Raw genomic sequence first — 5,648 nt, forward strand, 5'->3', positions numbered from 1 at the left:
GGTTGAACTAGACAGTGTAAGGGTGGGGTTGGTAACTAGACAGTGTAGAGGTGGGGCTGGTAACTAGACAGTGTAGGGGTGGGGCTGACAACTAGACAGTGTAGGGGTGGGGCTGACAACTAGACAGTGTAGGGGTGGGGCTGGTAACTAGACAGTGTAGAGGTGGGGCTGGTAACTAGACAGTGTAGGGGTGGGGCTGACAACTAGACAGTGTAGGGGTGGGGGCTGGTAACTAGACAGTGGTGGGGTGGGGCTGGTAACTAGACAGTGGTGGGGTGGGGTGGGGGTTTTGGTAACTAGACAGTTTAAGGGTGGGGGTTGGTAACAAGACATTAGTGGGGTGGGGGTTGGTAACTAGACAGTGGTGGGGTGGAGCTGGAAGGGAAGGGAAGAGAGGAGAGGGGAGTGAAGAAGAGAAAGAGGTGAAGAGAGGTGAAGTATCGGCTTAAACTCTCAAATTCTATAACAGGCGTATGACAAGCACGTCTTTTGTCTTTTGTGACAGAAATACCAAGTGCTAACTGGTCACTGCTGAAGTTCAAACTCCTAAAGACAAGAAAGTGATATTTAGATAAATCAATAATGAATTCAAACAAATCTGTCTGAATAATTTGAGGACAGTTTCAGGCTTCATCATAACAAGAGAAGTTATTTATGATAAATTCTAGTTGTTCGCCCGATCTCACATCTTCAAGTCAAGGCCACGTGTTAGATTACATCCTGTTTAAACCTTACTTCACTATCTCTGTTCTCTCGAGAACTTTCTACAAATACCTCAAGGCTTTTTAACAACTAGATTCATCTATTTATCTTTAAAGATGGGTTTCCTTGTTTTTTAGTGTCAAATTAAGAAAACTATTTGATCAACTGGTGTTTCTAATGAATTATCATGTATTCTTAATCATATCATTATGTTATTGCATATAATCAACCAATGGTAAATTTTAATGTCCATGAATGTAGAGTAAAATGAAAATAAGAGAACCCATCTTTAAAGAGGCTGTTTGCACATTTTTCAATATAAAACAACTGAGACAATACATGAAAAGAATTTTTTTAATATGTTTTTTATTTCAAAGTATCTACCTGATAAAACTAAACTTGTTTTAAAAGGGCTGATAAAAAATACTGTGTTAATTCTTTAAACTTGATTTGGTGTTGGCTTTATAAATCTTTACATATTGGTCTTAAAATAAAAATGACTTCAGATTCAAAGCTTGATTTTTTCAACCAGCCTGAGAAAAAATGGTCCTTTACTTGGAATCTACACAAAGTACCTCAGAATAAACATGGTTTCCTAGAACTAATGTCTTCTACCAGCCTGTATTGAAAACCAGAGATGAAATCTTTCTATTTTTCAATTTATAAGAGATCTAAGAACAAAGCTTTTATCAAAGGACAAGTTATTAACAACTGACAATATCTCTAGCATTGATTATTCTTCTAGAGAGTTGGACTGGTTGATCTCGTCAGTCATTCGGGACCACATCCAGTCTCTAATAGTCACAATATCATGGTTAATGACAAGCCATTATGTATTTAGAGCAAACAACGGCCATGTTGGATATAAAGTAGGTCATCATCTCTCTACTGAACAATATAATAGAATGTAGCAGGCGTGCTGATATATTATACAGCTTTAAGAAACTGGTTTTAATGAGTTTTTAATGACAAGTTATATGAAATCCAGGACTGTATTTTTAACAAGAGTAATGTAACACAATGTATAACAAGAATTTGATATTCTAGAAAAAAGAAACTGAGTAATAAGAAAGAAATTGTTGTTGTTTATTTTCTATGGGTTATTTGACTCTAAGACTGTTATAGAAATCATATATGATTATTGCATAAGAATTAAGAAACTATATACATGATATCAAAACCTATACTCTCTACCTATGATTTTTGTCCCATAGACTACCTGATCGAATTTATTTTTACATATTTGACAAAATAAAGATTTTATCCAAGAAAACTAGACTAGTAATATCTGTGAGTTATTAATTGCAGACAAACTGTGTACCAAATTTTTATTTTGAATCATGTCACAGATTGGTAAATCTAAGTTTTATCATATAGAGAAGAGCAAATATTTAGACTACCATACCCATTTAGGAAACAGCCCTCAATAGAAATAAGTTCAAAAAGTTAATAGAATGACCATAGACAAAACATGTAACATTTGACGTATTTGTAACATTTATCATAAATTAGTTAGACCATATGTTACCTCAGCATTCCTTGTCTAATTATTACAATTTTACAATCACTATAATTTATATTATTTCCTATAATTACACAATCAAATAACTAAATAACTATTAATTACTTAATTAAAATATTCTAAATTAGAATTGTATAAATTCATCTAATAAATTATAAACTTTCATTTCTAATAAAATAACTTCAGTTAAAACAATTATTATAATATATCTCATGTTATACTGAATATGATTTAAAAAGGGTCTATCAGTCAGTTATCTTCTGCTTTCTTGTTAAATTTGATATTTCGAGGACCTGATGTACAAAGTCTGTGACCAGCCAGCTGATTACAATTGTTGCTAAAATAAAATGAACGGAATTTTACATCCTACTTTCTTCACATTGAGGGCTGCTTTTTTTTCGATTTACAACGGTCGAGGGATCTTTAAGGTCCACAGCCTGTAGCACACATGGCCTCGGTTTATTGTCCCATCTGAACAACAAGATGTTTTTTACATCTCAGCCCCTCTTACCTACATCACTAACAGGGGGAAACTGGGTACAGTTGTTGCTAGTTGTATTTTAGTCGAAATTTGGTGAAACAGGCCGGTGCTTTTCCAATCAGTGTTACTCATAATTTCAATATAGCTCTCTCTTCTTTGAATAAGGCTGGCTGAATTAGCATCATTCAGGGGGTTCACATACCCAATACTGCAGCAAGGTTTTTGTCAAACAAAAGTCTTTCAGAGAGTCTACAAAGCTAATTATTCATTTTGATAATTTCATCATAATATTCAAACCAGACAGACCAACATAATTTTAACCTTATTGTGTAAATAAATCATCACCTGACAAAGGTATTCTCTAACAAAGGTATTCTAGGTCATCCAGGTCAAAGGTTATAATTAACAGAGTTCACGACCTTTTACCTCTACTAATGATAGAGCTGATAGATGAGATATTGACAGGTTTAGAGTTAATAAATATTGTCCAGGTATTGAGAGATAGAGGGTTAATTAACACCTGAGTACCCTTCAGGCCATTCTAAGGTCACCACAAAAAATAACCTGATGAAGATCTCCTTATTTTAACCGACTTTTTAAAAAAACAATATACAGTGAATTGACATTTTGAATTTAATTAACTCTAATTTGATAAAAATGAAACTTCAATATTTACATAATATGATAAAATTCAAGTCAGTAAAAAACACCAACTGTGAGTGATTATAATCTATTAACTGACTTATAAGATATGACTTATTCTGGTCTGAAAGTCAACTGATGGACTGACAATGATTTCACAAGGATAACAGCTTGAGTTGTCAAAAATCTTATCTACCAGCTGGTCCCTGTTTTACACCATAACTATCTAAATATAACTTCAGTTTCCAAGAAACCTCTTAGTAATGACTTTCAAGTATAACAGCTGAACCAAAACTCTTACAAAGATCTTTTTAACCTGTCTATCCTTGTTTAAACCTGTCGATAAATAGTTTTACAGGATAACAACCAAGGATTCTGTCACCTTCTGGTCCATGTTTAAACCAAGAAAATGTTATTACATGGATAACAACTAAGGTTCTTGGGATTTCTTTCTACCTTTTGGTCAATGGTTAGACCTCTTGATATTAATTTTACACGGATAACAACTTGGGTTTTTTAAGGATCCTTCCTACCAGTTGGTCCATGGTTAAACCTCTTGGCTATGATTTTATAAAGTTATTCTACCAGCTGGTCCATAGTTAAACCTCTTGGCTATGATTTTTTAAAGTTAACAACTTCGGTTCTCAAAGATGCTGTCAACCAGCTGAACTTTGAGTCAACCTCTTAGTTCTTTTTAGATTATCATTATCCATTTACAGCTGGTTCTTGAATTTAGATACTCCCAACGAATCCCCCCTGTTAAAAATATCTAATACTGGTATCTATCAGAAATGAGATGTATTGAGCAATTGGAAAGAACAAAAATATCCCAATGTCTGAGAGAATCTATAAGTTTAATAATTGATAAGGAATAAGAATAAGAGAAAATGGTGAATCAGTCTGAATCAAGATGAGTGAATAAGTCAGTCTAAATCATGACGAATAAATTGACAAGGTTTGGTAATAGCTAGACAGAAAATCTATACTGGATAACCTTTCTTAATTTGACCTGGCTACAGTCCAGTATTAGTACTTGGTTATTGCCATTCATGCCACAATATATCTTCATGCTATTACACACTTCGTCTTATTATACCTTGACTACACTAGACACCTTTTTTGGAATGCAGCGATTTGATTGGATCTTACACAAGCGAATACAGCCAATCCCAGCCCCTAACACATGCTTCATCAGAAAGTCAATATACACTAAGTGATAATGTTACAGAAGTATCTTTGATTGGCTGTATTCGCTGGTGTACAAGCCAATCAAATAGCTGTATTGACTAATTTATTCAAACTATAAAATCTTGGTTACTTGACATTGATAAGATGGTCACAATATAATGGATAACTTAATTATAAACGGGATATAAAATACAATTTTAAAAACTTTCAAATTTCAATGATTTTTACGACCGAAAATGTTTTAGATAAGTAATATTTCTAGTAAATTAATTTATTGCTTGACAGATTCCTTATAATTTCACCTTTTTCTGTTTCTATGCATTTGAATGATGTCACGTTATCGTATAGTTTAGTATTAGTCAAGCATGAATACACAATCATACAATACGCATATCATGGCATGTACTATATCGATACTTGCTGATGCATAGATTTACGATATATCGTGTACATACATTTTTTCGTGAAAATAATTCATGAAGGGTTATTTTCCCAAATAATAATGGTTATTCGCAGGGAAATATCAGGACATACCACAGCATTATCTCTATCAATAACCACCCTACCCCCTCATAAAAAAAAACAAGAAGCGAATTTAAAAAATCAAACATCTCTCAAAAACAATAGAATTTAAATATAAAATCTTCTACAACTTCTACTTTAAGCTCACAATCAACAAAAGAAAACTGTCTTCCTCATTCAACTTGGCAAGATAAAATATAAAAGTTAAAAAAATCATTATAATCCTTCAGAACAAAAGCCATTGGGAGAAAAAAAACAAGTTCATTTAGATTTTATCCTTTCTCAATATCTAAAATCAATATTTCAGCTTTGACTCTATAGAACCTATTTTAACAGAGTACAATATATAGAAAAATATGAAGTTGTTTTTCAGCCTGTTTTAAAACTAGTAATCTATTCACAAGTCTTAAAATAGATTACAACTCAATACAAGGTGAAGGTCGTCTCCGGGTGGTTATCAGAGCGCAGTCAACAACTATTATATATATATCTCATAAACTATTTAGCTATTGTATACAAATTTTATTCAATACAAATATTTCTATGTCTTTAAAGAGAGGTTCGTTTGAAAAGCTTGTATTCATGAAAGTA

This window comes from Lottia gigantea (genome assembly GCF_000327385.1).
Source record: "Lottia gigantea unplaced genomic scaffold LOTGIsca_88, whole genome shotgun sequence".
In the NCBI taxonomy this organism is placed as follows: domain Eukaryota; kingdom Metazoa; phylum Mollusca; class Gastropoda; family Lottiidae; genus Lottia; species Lottia gigantea.